The 22,727-nt window shown below is 39.1% G+C and overlaps 1 pseudogene; it reads left to right on the top strand.

Moving 5' to 3' along the window:
* Nucleotides 1–16,457: 16,457 nt before the first annotated feature.
* On the top strand, nt 16,458–17,018 carry LOC121455942 (annotated as a pseudogene).
* The last annotated feature ends 5,709 nt before the right edge of the window (nt 17,019–22,727 follow it).

Here is a 22,727-nt window from a genome sequence, read left to right as displayed (position 1 = left end):
GTCTTCCACATGGTGAGGAGCTTGTGATATCCAGTCAGTCATCCTTGTCCTTCCATACCCAACCTTCCCCTTTATGTCTAAACTTCATCAGGAACACTTTTTGGCTCTTACCAAGCATTTTTTTTCTCTTTTACCCACCGAAAGACTTAACCAACTTTTCATTAAGTCTCTGTGATTCCCCACAGCTGTTTCTATAAATATTCTCCCAATATCTTCACCATGCTGTCCTCTGAGCGCTGGATATTGTTATATGTAAACACATTTTAATGAATTTTAGAGCTGTTCTAGGCAAATAGCAATGCTTTTAAATTCGAAGTTTTCTTTTTCAGTTTAAGGGAGCTACTTTGTTTCATTTCTATCTAAATCTTTTGTAACAACATTTATGGCAACATAAGAAAGTTTGCATTTCACTGAGTTGTCAATCCAAGATGTAAAATAAAACTCTCTGTGGCAAATGCATGGTTTGTCTGTAACTAACATAAAAATATATATACTGCTGCTGGCTAACAAAAATAAAACCACTGTGTTTGAATCCCTCCAAATTTAAGGAAATGCTTAGAACCAAATTAATTGAATTTGAATATTCTGTGTGTATCACTGAAATTTGGTTCACTAGTGAATCAATGAGGGATGAAAGATGATCATGGGCTGTGAGATAATCCTGCCCATCTGGGTGACTTCGATGTAGCCAGTTGTAGAGTATCAGTTAGGGTAATTAAAATAAAATGCTGGGCCAGTTAAAGCCCCAAATCCCAGTAGCTAAACCCTTTGAAGTTTGTCTCATTTATGCAAAGTCAGTTGATGTTTCTGGTGGGTTTTTCACTTTCTACTAGGTCATTCAGACACATGGGATTCTCCATGTTCTTTTCTTCTTCATCTTACTTCTCTTAATTTCAGGTTTATCTCCAATCAGTAGGTGAACTAGGGGACAGAAGATGTTTGCATGAGCATGCCTGAGAGAGGCATGTATTGCTTCCATTCCCCTTATATGTGGCATGAGATGTGTAAGAAATTTGGTTTAGCTGTGAACTCAGGGAAAGGAAACAAAATTTTCTGAATTTCTGCCATTCTATATTTCAGGCTGGCTGACATTGTGCCATATCTAAATCGATTTGCGTTAATAATCCTTAAAACATGTATGTTATAGACTCACAGGAATTATACTGTGTGCCTCTTTCTTTTGGACAGCATTAGTGGATTTCAATATAACCCAAGATCATCTTTATTGAGTCAAGGTTATGATTTTATGCAAGTTGTTCTTAATATAATAAGTATTGTTCCTAATTCCCTCCAATTGACAAGTGAAGTCTTTCCCTGGATTTTCTGTCGATGCAGTCCGCCTCTATCTTCACAGAGCCTCTTGGTTTCAGGTATACAGTGACCTCTGCTAGTCTTCCTTTATCTTAGGCATCAGCAACTGCTGTTACTCAGTCTTTTTTGTTTTCCTATTTATTCAATATATGCCGTAATACTTTAGATCCTAAATATCCACAGCTGAAACCCTATTCTTATCCTTCTTACATGACCTAATTTATTTCCTACAGACCTTGTAACTGTCCCTCAGACCTACTGGTTTTACCTTTCACTTGCACAGTGCACAGGTACTTATCTGAACACTAGACGGGCAGTATAGGTTAGTTTTATGTCAACTGCACATTCTCTAAAACAATGGTTCTCAACCTGTGGGTCACAATCCTTGTGGGGGATCTTATGTCAGATAGCCTCAATGTCAGAAATTTTTATTATGATTCAGAACAGTAGCAAAATTACAGTTATGAAGTAGCAACAAAGATAATTTTATGGTTGGGGGTCACCACAACATGAGAAACTCTATTAGAGGGTCACAGCATTAGAAAGTTTGGGAACCTCTGATTGAGAGTTTTCAGAGAAGAAGAAGCCCCCAATCTATCTGACTCTAGGCAAGCCTGTAGGACATTTTAATTAGAGATTGTTATGGGAGGGCCCAGCACACTGTCAGGGGCAAAAGTAAACCCTGGGCTAGTTGTCCTAGGTTCTATAAGCAAGCCATGAGGAGCAAGCCAGTAAGCAGCTTGCCTTCATGACCTCTGCATATGCTCCTGCCTCCACGTTCCTGCCGTATGTGAGTTTTTGACCTGACTTCCTTTGATGATGAATGGTGATATGGAAATACAAGCCAGATAAACCCTCCCCTCCCCAGCTTGCTTTGGTCATAAAACATCATAGGGATAGTAACCCTAACTAAGACGAAAATCAGGACCAAAATAGAAGCAAATTGTTGTTACAAACCTAACCATTTTTTTTTGAGGGGGAAGGGGCAGAGGGAGAACTAAGAAAGGATTGTAGAACTCTGAGCTATGAAAGCCATTGCGTCTTCAAATCTTGGAGAGCATTTCTTTTTTTTTTTTTTCCATTCTCAAAATCTTTTTTTTCCAGTTGGTTTTTTATTTTATTTTTTTAATTTATTTATTTATTAAGGATTTCTGCCTCCTCCCCGCAACCGCTTCCCATTTCCCTCCCCTTCCCCCGACCAAGTCCCCCTCCCTCATCTGCTCGAAGAGCAATCAGGGTTCCCTGTCCTGTGGGAAGCCCAAGGACAGCCCACCTCTATCCAGGTCTCGTAAGGTGAGCATCCAAACTGCCTAGGCTCCCACATAGCCAGTACGTGCAGTAGGATCAAAAACCCACTGCGATTGTTCTTGAGTTCTCAGTATTCCTCATTGTCCGCTATGTTCAGCTAGTCCGGATTTATCCCATGCTTTTTCAGACCTAGGCCAGCTGGCCTTGGTGAGTTCCCGATAGAACATCCCCATTGTCTCAGTGTGTGGGTGCACCCCTCGTGGTCCTGAGTTCCTTGCTCGTGTTTGGAGAGCATTTCTATGGAAGCTTGGAAGATAGAGTGGAGAGAAATACAGATGATGGAGGCGTGTCTTGTGAAGTTTCAGATGGAAGTCAGAGAGTCACTTAAAGACTCTTATCTGGGCTGTTTAGTATTTTGAGTTAAGAATCTGAAAAAAAAAAGGAATCTGTGATTCTAGTTAGCTCAGTCTGAAGAATCAGCAGCGATTCTAGCGTCAGTGAAGCGCAAACCTCATTTGCTGGGATAATCCATGCCGGTCATTGGAACTAGCAAATTAGCAGTGACTAAGAGACCACTATAATCGAGGTGAAATCTTCCAGGAGTGTTTTCTCAGGGTCAGCCCACAGCAGCTGTGTTCTGAAGTGGTCAAAGTTGTACCTTGTGCTGGCATCCAAATTTGGAAGTATACGAATCACCACCCAGGTGGTACTGGTTTTGAAGGCCTGAAGGGGTCACGGCGAGTAGCTTGACACTGTGAGAGGCTCAGAAAGGCCACTCATGAAGGAGCAGCTTCAGTAGCAGTTGAAGGCCCAGCACCGACGTCATCACGCAGAGAAGTTGAGTCTTGGCACCATGAAAGAGAGCCTAGAGTTTGCTGGTGAAAGTGCAGCTCAGTTAGTGCAGCTCAGTTGCAGCAGAGACTCCATCACTTAGGAAATGCCAGCACCATGGGTTGAGCACCAGGAACAGCAGCAGCAGCGGAGTGGAGCCTGCCCGAGCTTAGAAAGCAAGCTGTGTGTGCTGCAGAGGGCAGAGCAGAGAAGTGAACCCAAGCCCCTTGAAGGATCCCAGAAGATTATAAGTGGATCCCAGACATTGAATATGGCGACATCGTGTTGTTTATACTGCTGGGAGTTTGGTTTTGCTTTGTTCATATTGTGACTGTGTCCTGGTTCTTACCCCTTGAGGTAAGAAAATATTTATTTATTTTTGACCTTACAGAAGTTCGGAGTTGAGAGAGTTTAAACACACACACACACACACACACACAGAGAGAGAGAGAGAGAGAGAGAGAGAGAGAGAGAGAGAGAGAGAGAGAGAGACTAGAGTTTTACAGAGACTTTGGATTTTAGAAGAGACTGGATATTTTTAAGCAGACAACTCAACTTTTGGGGGTGGGGGATTTTTTGAGGCAAGGTTTCTCTGCAGCTTTGGAGCCTGTTCTGGAACTTGCTCTGTAGCTCAGACTGACCTCGAACTCACAGAGATCCACCTGACTCTGCCTCCCAAGTGCTGGAATTAAAGGCGTGTGCCACCACTGTCCGGCAAGAGACAACTTTTTAAATGGTTTAGACTTGTAAGGCTATGGGACATTTTAAATATGTAAAATTTTTATATGGCAATGTCTTTATTCCAAGATATGATCTTGGAAATGAACAAGGAAGAAAACTTTGTGTCGTGACAGTGATGTGTTTGTGTGTCTAGTCAATAAGGGTCAGGAGTACTAGTTTTGTAACACACAAGTGAGAGTCACTGGGGAGGAGGGGCCTCAGCTGATAAAATTCCCATAAGATCTGGCTTTAGGCAAGCTGTAAGACCTTTTCTTTAATTAGTGATAGAGGGAGGAGGGCCTAGCCCCATTGTCAGTGGGGCTACCTCTGGCTGGTGAGCAAGTCAGGAGAAGCAAGCCAGCTAGGAGCACTGCTCCATGGCCTTTGCATCAGCTCTTTCTGCAAGCGCCTTCTCACTTTGAGTTCCAGTCCTTACTTCCTTCAGTGATGAACAATGATATGAAAGCATATTTCTGGTAAACCCTGCCCTCCCGACTTGCTTTGGTCATGGTGTTTCATCACAACAATAGTAACCCTAACTAAGACATTGGCATTGTTACCACTGTCCTGAACACAGGTATACACTACCTGGGCTCTTTTTCTACTATCCTTTTTTTTGTCCCCATCCCATCTGTTCTCCACATTGTACTATAAGTAATCACAAAGCAACAGTCTTTCCCCATCGCTTGCCACTTAAACTTAAAACCAATTCCTTTGGTGCTAGAGAGATGGTTCCGCAGTTAAGTGTAAAGACTTCTTTTGCAGAGGACCCCAGTTCAGTTCCCAGCATGACACTTAGTTGTTCATAGGCTCCTGTATGCCCAGAAGGGGTCCTGAACCCTCCTCTGGCTTTTGTGTGCACCACACTCAGCATTTACAAACTCACACACATATAGCCATAAATAAAAAAAAATAGATGCATATGTAGACTATTAGGTTCCCATTGTTCATAAAACTATTCAGACCCTACTAGTCTGACTGACCAAGGAAAGTGTAATTAGAAGACTGTCGCCCTCTTTCTGCCTCCGCTCTGGCTTGTTTGAAGCATCTCCTGTGTCCCCCTCAAAGCTCCATGCACACTGGCTTTTTACACAGTAGTTTGTGGTCTTTGCTCATGATTCCACATCTGCCCTTCTGCACAGTTGATACCTCCCCATCCTTCCCATCTTCCAGAATTCAGCTATCTCAAAAGCCATCCTGAAACAAAGACTTGTTATTTGTTGTTTTCTGTGTTGTAGCTACCACACGTCTTAATCACATTTTGTGATGAAATGGTCAATATGTCTGAATCATCAAACTGTATCCTCTGTTCATTATCTTCCCATCAGTGTTTAGGAGGATGACTAGGCCATCACCGTATCAAACAAGCATCTTTTGTTTCCACAGTTTCTCCACTTTGAATCCTAAGCTATGCCTTACCAATTGAGCTGGGGTCTAACAGTCAGAGTTTAAATGTATGAAATTTGAAGATATGCTTTATACAGCTGCCTTGATGCCCACTTCAGTTTAGGCTTTAATCAATATGCAAGTGTGTCATTTTGTTTCAAACAAACTTCTGAGTTTTCTCTTTACATGGAGGATTTTTACTGATAGATTAGCTGGTTTGGAAACTGTCAAGTTGATTTAGTTCCTTTTCATTTCTTTAGCCATCTGCCTGTTTCTAAACGAGTAGAAGTCTGATAGAAAGAGCAATGCATACTTAGATAATATATTTGTATAATTATTCTATGTAAATTCTAGGTTTTACTTTGAGCAAAAGTATTAACTGGAAGCAAAATATTTTCTGCTTGGTATTTAGTATGCTTGTTTTCTGGCATCTGTGACTTAGGTTACTAACCTCAGGCTTAAATTTTCTTCTTCCTTATCAGTAGCTCAATTTTTAAACCATCAACATTTCATAGAAAACCCCAGGATGTCTATATGATCTGACAGATGTATTCAATATTTGAGTCAAATCTTGAATATGTGCAGCTTAGGTTGTGTGTGATGCTTTATTAATGTGGGCACCCAATCTTCTGAAGCTAATGGGAATAAAATTATAATCAAAGGCCTCTTTAACTCAAAAGAACATGCTCTAAAGTATTCTTTTTTCCCCCTCAAACTATTGCTTTTCTTTGACTAGGGTCCTTGAGATATTAAAAGGCCTATTTTTAAGCTCAAAATAGCAGAAAACATAGTCTTTATTTTCTTATTTAAGAGAATTTTTTTTTACATTCAATTCTTAACACCTATCTTTGCCTGAAATAAGATTCTGTGTCTCGCTTGAGTTTTGACAGGAATGTTGGATAAGCATTTAAGGAAATAAAAATAGATGATTCATTAAACAAGCAAATATACTTTTATTTCTACTGTGTACCCCAAACTGGGACTGCATCAGTCAATGAAGTTTCTACCTTCAATATACATGGTTATTGTATTTTAGAATTGCTGAGGACACAGGCGAGGTAAGAGATATATTGAGAGGTAGAGAACAATGTCTGAAAATATGGGTGGTCAGAGAGAGGGAGCTGAGCAGAAGTGGACCTTTATATAAAGCGAACACTCTGCCTTGTTATGTGGGCACAATGGAGTAGGAGTACCGAGTTGTCCTCCTTGAAAAAGGTCTGACTTCTGTATCCCCATATAATCAAATCATTCTTGGCTGAGTGGGAGGAAAGGGTCATAACTTCACAGAGGAGGGAAATCTGAGGAGGGAAAGTTCTACTTGGATCTTCCATGGTAATGCTCCAGAGGTGGAATTATATGTTGTTTATCAATTTATAGCATCCAAAAGATAAAGCACTTGTCAATTAAGAGGGACCTGGGCAGAGAATCATCACATTAACTACAAATGACAAGTGCACTATTCCAGCCAGGTGGTGATGATGGCTTGAATCAAGGAGCTCTGCTCTCACAGTAAGACATAATCTGGCCATGTTTGGAAGATTTACTACTGAAATGGTGTAAAGCTGCAAGAAAGTAAGAAGTCAATGATGGTAAAATAAATTCTAGTCTTAGAAACTGTATTTTTATTCTAAGACAGCAGTGTTGCTACTTAAGTGAGGTAGAGATGGGGGAGCAAAGTTTCATTTTAGATTTAGTATATGCAATCAGAAATGACCATGGAAAGGTTTAATCAAGTCAATAAGCTTAGATCTGGTCCAGAATAACAACTGCTTTTATTGATAGTTTTAAAGCTGAGCATTTAGTATAGATACATAGGAGAAACCAACACAATGTTTTGATTTAGATGTTGTAAAAAGGAAACTTAAAGATACTGAGAAAGAGCAACTGGTATGTTAGAAGATTATCTGGAGTGAGGGTTGTAAGAATATGGGTAGTTAGGGTTTCAAAAACAAAGGGTGACCTTGGCATAGTGGCACACGCCTTTAAGCCTAGCACTAGGGCAGAAGAGGCAAAGGATGGCTGTAAATTCAAGGCCAGCTCGGGCTATATAGTGAGTTCCAAGGTAGCTGGAGTATATAGAGAGACCTTGCCATCATAAGATGCGGAGGGGAAGCCAGCAATCTCTGAGCCAGTGACCTCCATGAGAGCAGACATAAGCAAGCAACCTCCATGGGAGCGGGCTCTAACGACCTCCAGGATTGCAGAGCTACCTCTGGGAGTGCTGAGCAACATCTAGAAATGCTGAGTGAACTACAGGGTAACTGGAACCATAGCCCCAACCCCACCACAAGAGCAACCATCTGAGCCTGGATCCACTGGTGCATGGAAGAGTGATGACACAGCCCAAATACACCAATCAGAGGTAAAGATGGGTAGACAAGGTAAGAACAACTCAACACCACAAAGAACAACACAACAACAACAAAAACTGGTGACTCTAAAATAGCAAGACTTGAAAGCCAAAATATAGATGAAACAGAAGAAAATGACCTAAAAATAACTTTAGGAGAATATTGAAGGCCCTGAAAGAGAAAATAAAAAAAAATCTTTCAAATAAATGGAGGAAAAGACAAACAAAAATTGGAAGAAAACAACAAATCCCCCCCCTTTTTTTTAAAAAAAAAAAGCAATTAAGCAGGTTAAAGAAACAATTCAAGACTTGAAAACCAAAATAGAGACAATAAAGAAAACACAAACCAAAGGAATTATGGAAACAGAAAATATAGGAAAACAATCATGAACCACAATGCAAGCATAAATAGCAGAACACAAGAGATGAAATAGGGAAAATCAAATGTTGAAGCTATAATAGAGGAAACAGACTCTAACAAATACCTTGCAAACAGAGACCTGCAAAAGGAAGTTAGCTACATTTACAAAAACACATATAATAGATAATCTCACAGTAGCAAATCCTAAAGAAAGGAAAAATGCACACAATAACATCATCAACAACAAAAACTAAAATAACAGGAGCTAGCAATCACTGACCATTAATTTCCCTTAATATAAATGGATGCAACTCACCCATAAAAAAACACAGGCTAACAGATTGGATATGAAAACAGAATCCATCCTTTTGCTGCATACAAGAAACATACCTCAACCTCATGACAGACATCACCTTAGAGTAAAGGGTTGAGAAAAAAAAGTCCAATCAAATGAACCTAAGAAACAAGCTGGTGTAGCTATCCTAATATCTAACAAAATAAACTTCAAATTAAAATTAATTAAAATAGACAACAAAGGACATTTCATATTTTCCATGGGAAAAATGCATCAAGAGGAAATCTCAATACTGAACATGTATACCCCAAATACAAGGAAGGGCACCCTCATATGGAATTGAAACACTAGTAAACCATAAATCACACAATAAGCCTCACACACTAATAGTGGGAGACTTCAACACCCCACTCTTCACCACTGAGCAGCTCTGCCGGACAGAAACTTAACAGAGAAATATGGGAACTAACAGATGTTATGACGCAAATGGACTTAATAGACTTATATAGAACATTTCATCCAAACATAAAAGAAATATACCTTCTTCTTAACACCTTATGGAACCTTCTCAAAAATTGACCACATACTATGTAACAAAGCAAGCCTCAACAGAAACAAAAAAATTGGAATAACCTCATGTATCTTATCACATCACCATGGCTTAAAAGTAGAATTCAACAACAACACTAATTTCAGAAAGCCCACAAACACATAGGAATGAAACAATGCTCACCTAAATCACCAATGGGTCAAGGAAGAAGTAAAGGAAGAAATTAAAGACTTCCTAAAATTCAATGAAAATGACCATACAACATACCCAAATTTATGGGACACAATGAAAGCAGTGTTAAGAGGAAAGTTCATAGCACTAAATGCCCACATAAAAAAGTTGGAGAAATCCCACACTAGTAAGTTAACAGAACACCTGAAAACCCTAAAACAAAAAGAAGTAAACTCACCCAGGAAGAGTAGAGAGCAGAAAATAATCAATTTGAGAGCTGAAATCAACAAATTAGAAACAAAGAAAGCAATACAAAGAATCAATGAGACCAAGAGCTTGTTTTTCGAGAAAATCAACAAAATAGACAAACCTTTATCCAAACTAACCAAAAGGCAGAGAGAGAATATCCAAATTAACAAAATCAGAAATAAAAAGGGGACATAAGAACAGACACAGAAGAAATCCAAAGAATCATCAGGTCATAGTTTGAAAACCGTTACACCAAAAAATTGGAAAACTTAAAGGAAGTAAAAACTTTTCTGGATAAATATCACTCACCAAAATTAAATCAAGACCAGATAAAGAAGTTAAATAGACCTATAACCACAAAGTAAATAGAAACAGTCATCAAAAGTCTCCCAACCAAAAAAAAGGCCAGGACCAGATGCTTTTAGTGAAGAATTCTACAAGATTTTCATAGAAGAACTAATGCCAAATTTCTCAATACAATAGAAACAGAAGGAACATTGCCAAACACTTTTTTATGAGGCTACAGTTATGCTGATACCCAAAACACACCAAGACATTACTAAGAAACAGAATTGCAACCATTCTCTCTCATGAACATACATGCAAAAATACTCAATAAAATACTGGCAAACCAACTCCAAGAATACATCAGAAAAAATCATCCAGCATGATCAAGGCAGCTTCATCCCAGAGATGCAGGAATGGTTCAACATATAAAAATCTGTCAGTGTAATCCACTATAAAAACAAATGGAAAGAAAAGAATTATATGATCATCTCATTAGATTCTGAAAAAGCCATCAACAAAATACAATATCCCTTCATGATAAATGTCTATGATAGAGCAGGGATGAAACAAAACATACTTAAACATAATAAAAGCAAATATAGTAAGCCAACAGTGGAACATCAAACTAAATGAAGAGAAACTCAAAGCAATCCAATTGAAATCAGGAACAAGACAAGGTTGCCCATCCACTCTCTTCATATCTATTCAATATAGTACTTGAGATTCTAGATAGAGCAATAAAACAACAAAAGATCAAGGGAATACAGATCAGAAAAGAAGAAGTTAAACTCTATTTGCTAATGATGTAATAGTTCGCATGAGTGACCCCAAAAATTCTACCAAGGAACTTCTACAACTCATAAACACCTTCAGTAATGCAGCAGGATGCAAGATTAACTTGAAAAAATCAGTAGTCCTCCTTTATACAGATAATAAATGGGCTTGGAAAGAAGTCAGAGAACCATCACCTTTCACAATAGCCACAAATAACTTGGAGAACCTCTAACCAAACAAGAGGAAGATCTTTATGACAAGAACTTTAAATCTTTGATGAAAGAAATTGAGGAAAACACCAGAAAATAGAAGGATCTTCCATGCTCTTGGGTAGGTAGAATTAACATAGTAAAAATGGCAATATTAGCAAAAGCAATCTACAGATTCAATACAGTGCCCAGCAAAATTCTTTGCAAACCTTGAAAGAACAATATTCAATTTCATATGGAATAGCAAAAAAAGAAAAGAAAAGAAAACCCAGGATAGCCAAAAACAATCCTTTACCATAAAGGAACTTCTTGAGGCATCGCAATCCCTGACTTCAAACTCTGCTACAGAGCTACAGTACTGAAAACACCCTGATATTGGCATAAGAATGGACAGGAGGACAAATGGAATGACTATCAATCCACACACCTAAGAAAATCTGATTTTTGACAAAGAAGCAAAAAATGTAAAATGGGAAAACAGCATATTTTGCAAATGGTGCTGGCATAACTGGAAATCAATACATAGAAGAATGAAAATAGATCTATAACTATTGCCATGCACAAAACTTAAGTCCAAATGGATCAAAGACCTCAACATAAAACCAACTGCACTGAACCTCATAGAAGAGTAAGTGGGAAGTACACTTGAACACATTGGCAAAGGAGCCTGCTTTCTAAATATAACCCAAGTAGCATAGACACTGAGAGAAACAATTAATAAATGGGACCTCCTGAAACTGAGAAGCTTCTGTAAAGCAAAGGACGTGGTCAACAAGACAGCCAACAAAATGGGAAAAGATCTTCTTCAACCCCATGTCAGACAGAGGACTAATCTCCAAAATATATAAAGAACTCAAGAAATTGGTCATCAAACGAAAAAATAATTCAATAAAAAACGTGGTACAGACCTAATCAGAGGAAACGAAAATGAGAGGGAAGGAGGAGAAACATAGAGGAGGAGTGGAGAAAAAGATATAGCTCAATAAAACCAATAAAAAAGGAAGAGGAAGAAGAGAAAGAAGAGGATGAGGATGGAGAAACAGAAGAGGAAGAGAAGGGAGAGGGAAGAGTAGGGGAAAAGAAGTGATTCATTCTGGTAGTACTGATTCCTTTAGTGAGAATTAATGGATTTGGCATGGAGAAGGCAGTACATGACCACATACCCACGGCAGTGAAGTACCTGCCAATGTGAAGAAAGCATAGATAAAGTGGATTCAGGGATGAATGGTGGGGGACAGTAAGGAAAAAGTACGAATTTAGGTCTGATTTTTGAGGAATTTTTCTCTTATGTATTTATACAGAAAATACTTAGATGACTGTTGACCCCAAGTGGGATATAACATATGAGGCTACCTTGTAGATGTAAAGGTCCAAGCAAGAGTAATTCAGTGAAGAGAAGAGAAAGCACAGAAATGTTTTTGAACATGTGCAAAGAGAGGTTCATGAAGGTACAAGGAGCCTTGAATCAGTGTGATGGAGTAATCACAGAGAATCATTTCCTATTTCTCTGCCATAATTTCAAAGACAAAAAGGATCTAACAGTCAACGATAAATGAGGATAGGGAAGATGCTGTTGGAAGCACGGAGACAGTCATGAAGGCATCGTCTCCAGGTCAGGATGGGAGTCAACTAGAAAACATGGGAGACTTCTGGACAGTTCTGAGAGCTGAGAGGCTCTCAGGAAAAAAAAAAAAAGCCCCTTTGAGACAGTCTCATCCATCTCAGACTGGCCTTGAACGTGTTTCATAGCTGAAGTTGACAATGAGGTCATGAGCCTCCAGCTCCTGAGTGCTGTGATTAAACCAGGGGGCTTTGTTTATGCTAGGCATGCACTTTATCAATGGAACCACACTACCTGTCCTTGAATGGTACTTTTTGAGAGAGAGAGAGAGAGAGAGAGAGAGAGAGAGAGAGAGAGAGAGAGAGGAGAAAAACAGACAGAGACAGCAGGCATGTGTGGTGCTGGGCTTTGTAAATACAAGAAAAGTGCTCTACCACTGAAGGATCCCCATAATTCACTTAGATCTTTTAATCATAACAATTCAAAATAGAAAATACTGACATAGATACACAATCCAGGTTATTTGGAATGTTTCGGGGTTTTATTTAGTAGGCCAATCCAAGGGCCTCCAGAAGGGTATCACAGTAAACAAGTAGATAGGAATGCAATAGAAAAAGGAGGTGTCTTCTGTGAGCCCAGGGACCGTGTCCTCCATGAGCACCTGAAGTCCACAGGTACTAGTTCTACCTATAATGTCTGAATTGTCTGCATTCTTCATGAAGTTCAGTCAGCTTCTTCAACATTTGTCTTAAAACACACATTTATTTTAATGAAGTGATAGCTACACTAGGAAATAATTGGCAAAAGACAAATAAAATGTAAATAATTTTAATGATTTTCATATTACAAGAGGATGCACAACAATGTTGTTTTCTGCTAGAAGGTGATGTGTTTATAGATTATTTCGAATTTTGAATATTTTAGTTATTAACTAACTTCAGAGTCCATTCAATGAGCTAGTCCCTTAACTCATAAGTCTTAGTTTTCTGCTCTGTCCCATATCCTCTGTCACATCCTCTAGGTTATGCCTTTTAGGATGAAATCATCCTATGGTTTTAATTCCTCTTTATACATTGATACCATCACATTTTTTTTTCATTGAACCAAAGACATAAGTTTCCAAGTTACAGATTTTTATTTACATATTAATATATGTCAAATACTTACTGATCAACTCTAATTTGCTATTTATTTTACCCGTGTGCGTGTGTGTGTGTAGGTTTCTCAATAGCATATATCTCTTAGGTGTGTTAGGCATTGTCCTAAATGCTTTGTGCATATTATCTCATTAATATCTCCCATGTGACCTCATAATATTAGCATTTTTCTTAAATCAAGATGCTGAGACAAAAGGTTTAAATACTTGTCCATAGTCAAGGACAGCATTTTGTCAAACTTTATGCAGTCCAATCTGGCAGCTCAGCAGGCAAAAGTTGCTGGAGCAATTAGAATATGGACATTTCTGTGAGCTAGAGGTCCTTTCTTGACATCTGGGGGTGGGGGAGTAAGATGCGAGAGAGGAGAATATAGAAATAGTCAAGATGGTGATGAATGAAGTGATGATTGATGATGGATTGCTTGTCACAAGATCAGTGTCTTGCAAAAATCTGTAAACCAAATTTGAGGACAATAAAGTGGGGGAGCTTTATGCAATTGATTTGGTCTTCTAAAAGAGGGTATAAAATTATAAATTATAACTCCATGGTTATAGTTAGCAGTTAAATGCAGATTTATAACATGTCCATGGTTATAGTTAGCAGGTAAATGCAGATTTATAACATGTCCATGGTTATACTTAGAAGGTAAATGCAGATTTATAACATGTCCATAGTTATAATTAGCAGGTAAATGCATATTTATAACATGTTGACTTTGTAGTTTCTGAAACGGTATGGTAAAGTCAAAGTAAAACTGTCAATACTGTATGAGTTCACAGAGAATGTGTTAAGGGTTGACCTTGTAGTAGAATTAAGTAACCTGACATGTTTCTACAATGAAGATACTATTAGGGAAAGGAAGACCTAGTAAGATGTACAGGACAAAATAAATTCAACTTGTTATCTCATACAATATATTTTTATCATGCTTTCCCTTTCCCCCAACTTCTAGGTCCTACACCCACAGACACACACAGACACACAGACACACAGACACACACACACACACACACACACACACACACACACTAAAAACAAACATCAAAATAATGAAAATCAAAGCAAACAAACAAAACTTTAAGGCAAAAAAAAAATGCCCCGCCCAAAAACAAAGAAAAAAGAAAAGCCACAAAAGTCCACAAAAGAAAAATGGAGTTTATTTTCTGGTGACCAACTACTCTTGGGCAAGGACTGCCCTGGACTCTGGTTGACACACCCAGTAATGCACCATAGGAGAAAACTGATGTTCCTATACCCAACGTTACCATTCTAGAGCACATGCCAAAGAATTTCAATTTTAATGGCTACTAATGTTGTTGCTTTTACTATAATTATTCCTTCTTTTAGAAAAAAAGTTAGTCATATTTAAGTAGTTGAATATCTAAACCAAATTTAAACATGCTGAAATGGGAATATAAAATTGTATCAATATTAGATACTATTTTAACTGGTATGTGCAGTATGTTTGTATAATTTGGAGGGAAATACATTTGTGCTGCTGGAATTGTACTTTTCTGTAAGACTAGGATTTTTCTCCGATAAGTCATTTTAATGGGGGTAAGTCTTGAAAGGGTGGCAAAAGTCAGTTCGCACTTGCAGAGAGATTTTTCTCAGGCCTTGTAGTTTCACAAAATTTTTTTTTGAGTAGGTTGAAAAGGGATTTAACAAAAATATTGCTTGCCTCATACACTTGTGCCAAGCTCGCTATGCTCATTAATATGATAAATGAAAACTGGTGTTCGGTTGATTATAATATATGGAGTTGTTTTTGCATCCCAGATGTCACTTCCTGTGGGCAATGAGTTTGCGGATTCCCAAATGGAAAGTGTTTTCTCACATTTTAATTTTTCATATCTTTAATGTACATATTTTTTGTTTCACAGACATTGGTGCCAACCAGTGTCTCCCAGAAAGAAGTATCTCATTAACCTAGCCATTTCTCTATAAATAATTAACCTAATTATTCCAGTTAATTTCTGCATTATTGGGTATTTATTTAGCTGACAAATCTGAAAATACTCGTTCTTTGAGCTTGTCCTTATCAGAGACAACACAGTTTTGAAGTGGCGTTAGAAAACCGTAGGCTTTTTCCAAAGAATTATGTTGTGCTGTTGGGATTATGTGGGGGTGAGTAGTTGCAATAGGTTGAAAGTAGTTTCTTTCTCTTAGTAACATCTTCTATAAGCTCAGAATTAAATATGTAATTTTCCATATGATTATAGAATTACTTACCAAATTCTAGATCTCAACAATTTTCTCCCAACCAAATTTTTAGTGTGCATACAGCTTTTTGGGTTGGTCTCTGATATGTGCCCGCTACTGAAGAGAGAATGAATTATGCATCATTTTTCAGGCTGCAAGTATAATTCACTGCTATCTTCCCATAAATCTACACTGTGACACCAAGCCAGTAGTCTACTCCAGGTAAAGGGCCCATGTCAGAAATAAGTTAAATACACACAGACCAAGAACTGTGGCACACTACATTCTCTTACAGACTTTTCTTTTACCCTTTCATCTATTTTTCACTACAAAGTTTACGCTCCAAAGTAAATCTTCTGTAGTTAATTGGGAGCACAGGACTGAGCAAAGGATGGCCCCACTGTCTGCCACCAACTTATCATTGTCAGTACGGTGCTCAATAATTTACTTCATCCACCCCAAAATAAGTGTATCACTTTACAGGCTACTATGTGTTGTATTGATAATAATCTGAAGTTGGATTTGTCCATATTCAATCCTCTTATTTCTATCTCAAGTACTTAATGATTCTCAACCTGGAAATATGATGATAAAAGAACCGGGTGTTTAAAATAAAAGTCTGGAGCAGCAGCCTTCGGAGATCCCGTGGATCTGTGTCTTCCTTCAACAGTGTTTGGACGGAACAGACCCGGGCCCCCCCTTTGTTAGCTTCCACCGCTCCTCATCTGCAGCCGCAGCCTCCAGGACCATCACCTCGCCGCCTTCTGCTCCCAGGACCAGCCAGCACCATCTCTTTGCGGGTAGCTCCAGACTGCGTCTCAACCATGACCTCCCAGATTCCTCAGAATTATTCCACCGAAGTGGAGGCTGCCGTGAACCGCCTGGTCAACCTGCACCTGCGGGCCTCCTACACCTACCTCTCCCTGGGCTACTATTTTGACCGGGATGACGTGGCTCTGGAGGGTGTAGGCCACTTCTTCTGCGAATTGGCCGAGGAGAAGCGCGAGGGCGCCGAGCTTCTCCTCAAGTTGCAGAACTAGCGCGGAGGCCGTGTACTCTTTCAGGATGTGCAGAAGCCATCTCAAGATGAGTGGGGTAAAACCCAGGAGGCCATGGAAGCTGCCCTGGCTTTGGAGAAGAACTTGAACCAGGCCCTCTTGGATCTTCATTTCGTGGGCTCTGCCCGCATAGATCCTCATCTCTGTGACTTCCTTGAAAACCACTTCCTGGATAAGGAGGTGAAGGTCATCAAGAAGATGGGCAACCACCTGACCAACATCCGCAGGTTGGCTACTGGGCCCCAGGCATCTCTGGGCAAGTACCTCCTTGAGCGGCTCACTCTCAAGCATGACTAGGAGGCCTGTCCTTTCGAGGGGCTCCCACCTCTGCTCTGCACCAGCCCGCCTCAGGACCTTCACCCGAACCTCTCAAGAAGCCACTAGGCAGCTTTGTAACGCCCTGGAGCCCCTCTCAAGTCTTGGACCAAGTAAAAATAAAGGCTTTTGAAGCAGCAATAAATAAATAAATAAATAAATAAATAAATAAAATAAAAGTCTGCTGATAAATAGCTGAATGTTTTAAATAAAAGTCTGCTAATAAGCAGCTGTTTGATTTAGTGTATGTGGCAGAGTCCTATGATTTCCATTATAAGTTAAATGCAGTACTTTGCTCATAAGGTTGTAATATGAATTACATGAGATAATACATGGAAGCTTGTCTAGTGTATAGGGCCTCAAATGGTTTGCTTAAAAATCATCACCCTTATCATCTGTTGTGTCTAATCATTTTCTTGTACAATTATAATTAAATTTTATGAATCTTGTTGACATTACTCAGTAATTCTTATACCAGAGGGTAAGACTAAAATGTTCCTAACCAGGCTTGCAAGGAACTGGATCAACCAGAGGCTACTTACTTTAAGACAGATACTATGTTTTCAGTTGTATGGAAGAATAAAGATAGTCCATTCTATCAGTATCCTGAAAACTTTCTCCAAAACATCCACATACTACATAGAAATCTAGTATTTGTTATAACTCTGATTTTTAATTAATAAAATGTCTTTTTCTTATATAGTAGTTTTTAAGAAACTATTATGAGCCTATACTAAGTATTATCTATCATCTATTTGTCTACTTGTCTGTCCATATATCTGTCCATCCATTTATCCATCCATCCATCTAAATATCTATCTATCTTTCTGTCTATGATTTTATATCAATATTATCTATATATCTACCTATCTGTGTAACATTTATCTGAGATCTACTATGTATTTATCTAATTATATGTTTAGTGTATATGTCTTCTTATATATTAATGTGTATGTACACCTACACACATGTATAATACATTTATCCACATTAAATTGGATTAAAAATGGATTGTTATATTAAATTAAATATCTTTAATATATGTTGGCATACTACATTATTTTAACAGTTGGATTTGAAAAATCAAGTGATGTTGGATAGTAACCTAGTGATATTCTTATTTCCATTTAATGAAAAATATTTTCAGATAATAAGGGATAAGATTTTAGACTAAATCATTTCTTTTCCTTTAATATACCTCATATACCACCAGATTCAGACTTGATAATTATGTTCTCTGGTTTGTCCTCCAAATAATGCCTTGACCTCTAGCTCATAAGCAGCCAGTTCCCAGGGAGATGCTATTTGTATTTTGTGAGTTCTGAATGGCTAAGTGAATTGAAGTTGTCTTTGTTCTACCTTTGACTAGTCAGAATAGATATGGACAGACTCTGAGCCACTGGTATATTAAAAAATAAAAATGAACAATTACAAATAAAATAGTTTTCATTATCAAGATGCTTCATATTTTCAAAGCACCAATACAGAAGTTTTCTGAGATTCATAGCACACCATCATTTATACTCAAGAAATGAAGTGACCATCTTTCAGAAATCTATTCGTGGCTGCTATTTGTCAGTAATATCAGGAAAGATCTTCTGTAAACAGTATTTATGAAGTCCATGACATATGACTAGTTAAGTTTGTAGGTGAAAGACCCACAGGATTCTCCCCACATTCATAACTTCCATTGGCTGCCTAACACTTTGCTGAGTACTTGTGAACCAGAATACCAGGAGAATTTCACATTAACTTAAATTGGTTATTCACAATCTTTCCTGTAATACAACAGCAGTATTTGCTGGACTATGAAAGCCTTCAGTCTTTGGGCTCTTTTCCCTAAGCACGTAGTAGAAGCCCTTCATATGATGAAGATGTTCTTGTTTGATAAGGTATGATAAAATGCTTTTTTAAAATAGCTCACTAAGAAGGAGAAATTTAAGTCTGAAGAGAGAGACAAGTTGTCATCAAAGGTCTCTGGATATAAGGAACTGATCTGGGCTTAGAACAGAGCTAGAGAAGAATATTTTATTATGGCAAAATTGTCTTTTTTGTTGTCCAGGGAAGGGGAAGAAACCAAAGAGTCAATAGCCACGCATGTTGATCTGACACATAAAAAGGGAATGCAGTAGACCTGAAGAAGAAATTAGGCATGTCAAAATATGTTCATCACATAGGGCTCTAGTGACCACTAGGGATCGAGCTGCCATAGGTCCTTAACAGGAGCAAAGCACAAAAAAATAGGATGACAGGGAAAGTCTTAGAGCTATGTGGGTAAGGGACATCTGAAAAGGTCTTGGGAATAAATTATATCCTAAGTTCATCTTTGGTCTTTATTGAGTCGATCTTAGTCCTGTATATTGTTGATATCAAGTATATAGTGCTAAAGAAGAAGCATCCAGATTCTTAAGGAGAGGCTGTCAAGTGGAGGGCATAAGGTACACATTGTTCTTATGCTCAGGAATGACTCTTATTTTATAGAGTTGGTACACAGTGGCAATGTTTAGGTGGGAGTCAACAAGAATCTGAAGGTTGTCACTTTCTTTATTTATTATGTTCAGTATTTAAGAGGATTATAAGTACATTCTTAATTTATTAATGTACTAATCCAAGCAAGCCCATTGACACCATTCAAATGAAGTTGCTCTCTGCCTTACTTCTCTAGATCAAGTGTTCGATTCTCACCCTCAACCATTCTGCCAATGGCTTAGGCCCAACAGAAACAAGACTTTATGGGCCTGCTCATCTGAAGGTGTTGGATGAGTGCATGCAGTAGAAGCAAAGTTAGTCTTCTTGTTTCTCAACTTGAAGGATCCCTGAGTTGTTTGACTCTTGTGTTTTACATAAACCTTGTACATTCTAGACCATAACTAGAGACTAAGAGTCCCCGGTGGATTGCACATTGTGAATTAGATACCAATGCCTTCTTCAGCCTGTAGTCATAAGAAGGGAACCTGTTCAGACAATCTTATAAGAAGACCAGAGTCATAGTTTAAACTCCCCTCTCAGCTGTGGCCTTGATATTAATCTTTCTCATAAAGTATATCTTAAAAAGCAATATGATTGCATGTTGCAATGTGCATGCACATTGAGGACCCTCAGTGAACGGACTCACTCACATTGGGCCTAAAATCTCAGATAGGAATCAAAGTGAACAAAGAACTCAACCCTAAACCAATGTGAGTCATACTGTTGATCATAAATATTTCATAAAGTTTGCTAAACCCAATCCCACAGAGTTCAAAAGAGGACTGATTACTCATCCCATGGAGATGCCAAGTGCAGAAAGAGCAATGGCTAATATTGGTTATGTGGTCTGAAACAGAGCAATTGTGCTTGCATTCCTGTTAGTAAATAATAAACGTTTCATAATAGGACAACAAACACTGGATTACCCAGCGTCTTCTTCCGTCTACACTAATCAGTGTTGGTATCAAATGTAAAGAAATTTATTCACAACCTTCTGCCATCAACCACATCTTTTGAGGCAGCTGGCTCAATTAATATTTAAGAAGGTTCATTTGGATATTCTTCATAAATCATGAGAGAGTCAGCTGGGATTTTAGCGATCGCCCCCAAATTCAGTTTTGGACCACCATATGATTAATTTATTTAGATGTAGAGCTAGATAAAATATTTTGTGATCAAGTTAAAATAACACTAATTGCAATAAAAAAGCAAGCCTAGATTTTCAGTAAAGACAATTTTATTAGCAGAACTTTGGTGATATTTTGTTTGTGTTTTAACAAATAAAGCTTACCTGAAGATCAGAGTACAGAGCGAGCCACACTAGTTAGACATAGAGGCCAGGTAGTGAGAGTGACATACCTTTAATCCCAACACTCCAGAGACAGAGGCAGATGGATCTCTGTGAGTTCAAGGTCACCCTGGGCTACACGAGATTGATCCAGCCTAAAAGAAACAGAGAGTCAAGAGGCAGTGTACTAATGAGGTGGAGTCAGGAAGTGATATGGCTGGATGGAGAGAAGAATATAAGGTGGGAGGAGACAGGAGCTTAGGATTCAATATGAAGTTTCATAGAGATGACATTTAATCTGAAGATTTACAGGGGCGGGATCGTCCATTCAGTCTGAGGATTCAGTAGAGCTAAGAACCAGTGGCTGGCTGTTCTGTTTCTCAAATCTTTCAGCTTTCAACCCCTAATATCTAACTCTGGGTTTGTATTATTAAGACCAATTAGAATTTGTGCTATACAGAATAAAGTTTTTAATAAAAGCAATTTACCATTTCTATATCAATTGAGAAGAAATTTACAATTTGTGAATTTTAATTTTTTATCCCATTACATAATTTTACCACCTTTTCATATTTCTTTCAACTTGTATGGATTCTCTATAGATTTTACGTCATGCATCCTGACCCCATTCATCTTCCTGTCCCCTCACTTCTGCTTATTGCCTATGCAACCTCACCCACGAAACAAAACAAAACTTAAAAGAAAAACCAAAAACCAAACCAAATATCCCCCTCCACACACACACAAAAGAATCTTGTTGTGGTAGCGGTAGTATGGCCCGGTGAGTCACACAGTTACACTTTAGCCCATTCTTCCTTACTTGTAAGTGTTCATTGCTATGAATCATTGGTCTGGTTCAAGGCCTCTGGCTTCTGCTGTACTATAGATAATGGGTTCTCACCGGAGCTCATTTTGGATATGGTGTTGTTGTCCTGTGCTGTGGGAATCCTGCAGTTTTGGATCTGTAGCTTCCTCCCCTTCACATGCTCACATGGCCACAGGTTTCAGCCCAGACCCCCCAGGAAAATCTGTGTTATCTTTTGTGACCTCATAGTCCACCAAATATCAATAGAGACTCCAGCTCAGATAGAACCATGGATCCAGACATGGTCATAACAGGGACTATGGCTCAGATATCACCTTGGTCCCAGGTGGTAGCACTGGGTACCCAGATCAGAATTTCCCCAGCCCCAGACCCTAGTATGGCCCCAGGTGGCAGCCCAGATCCCTGACATTGGCACAGCCCTCAAGGGTATCAGGAGTCCTGTACATCAAAACAAATACTGGCTAGAATACACCTATGGACTCTGACATGGCTCTCAGCAGCAGCCCTGGCCTGAACAACACCACAGCCCCAGGTGACAGTGCTGGCAACTCAGATAGGCATGAGCCTGACAGCGGCACCGCTCCCAGACACCATTATGATCACTGGCTGTGGCTTAGACCCTGGGAATTTATATGACCTTTGGTGGCAACATGGACCACTGGACATCAACACAGACCTTGTCTGTGGCAGGACCACAGACCCAGGCTTGATCCTGGGAAGTAACCCAGATCTGGATGTCATGATGGCTCCAGGTTGCACCCAGATCTGTATGGTTCCCACAGCAGCATGGTCCTCATTTACCATTACGGCACCAGGTAACAGCTCAGACTTCTGGCATCTGCATGGCCCTCAGGGTGACAGGACCCACAGACATCAACACAGGCTCCTGGGCCATTTCAGGGCCTCAAACAAAGACTTGGCCCTTGACAACAGCCCAGCCCAACCCTGGACTTGGGTGGGAAGCAGGCCATTCCTATCAGCCTGTTCCTCACTGCTCTGACCTCTTCAGATACACCTCCCTCCCTAGTCTATGAACAGTTTTGCCTCTCTATTTCTTCCATTTCCCCACCGTTTCCTCTCTCACCACAATGGTCCCCTGACACCTGGG

The sequence above is a fragment of the Microtus oregoni genome, unplaced genomic scaffold (assembly GCF_018167655.1).
Source record: "Microtus oregoni isolate MIOR12 unplaced genomic scaffold, Mior012 000014F_ref0000157, whole genome shotgun sequence".
Taxonomy (NCBI): domain Eukaryota; kingdom Metazoa; phylum Chordata; class Mammalia; order Rodentia; family Cricetidae; genus Microtus; species Microtus oregoni.
Note: the sequence above shows the minus strand (reverse complement) of the source record. Positions and strands in the feature narration are given on the sequence as shown.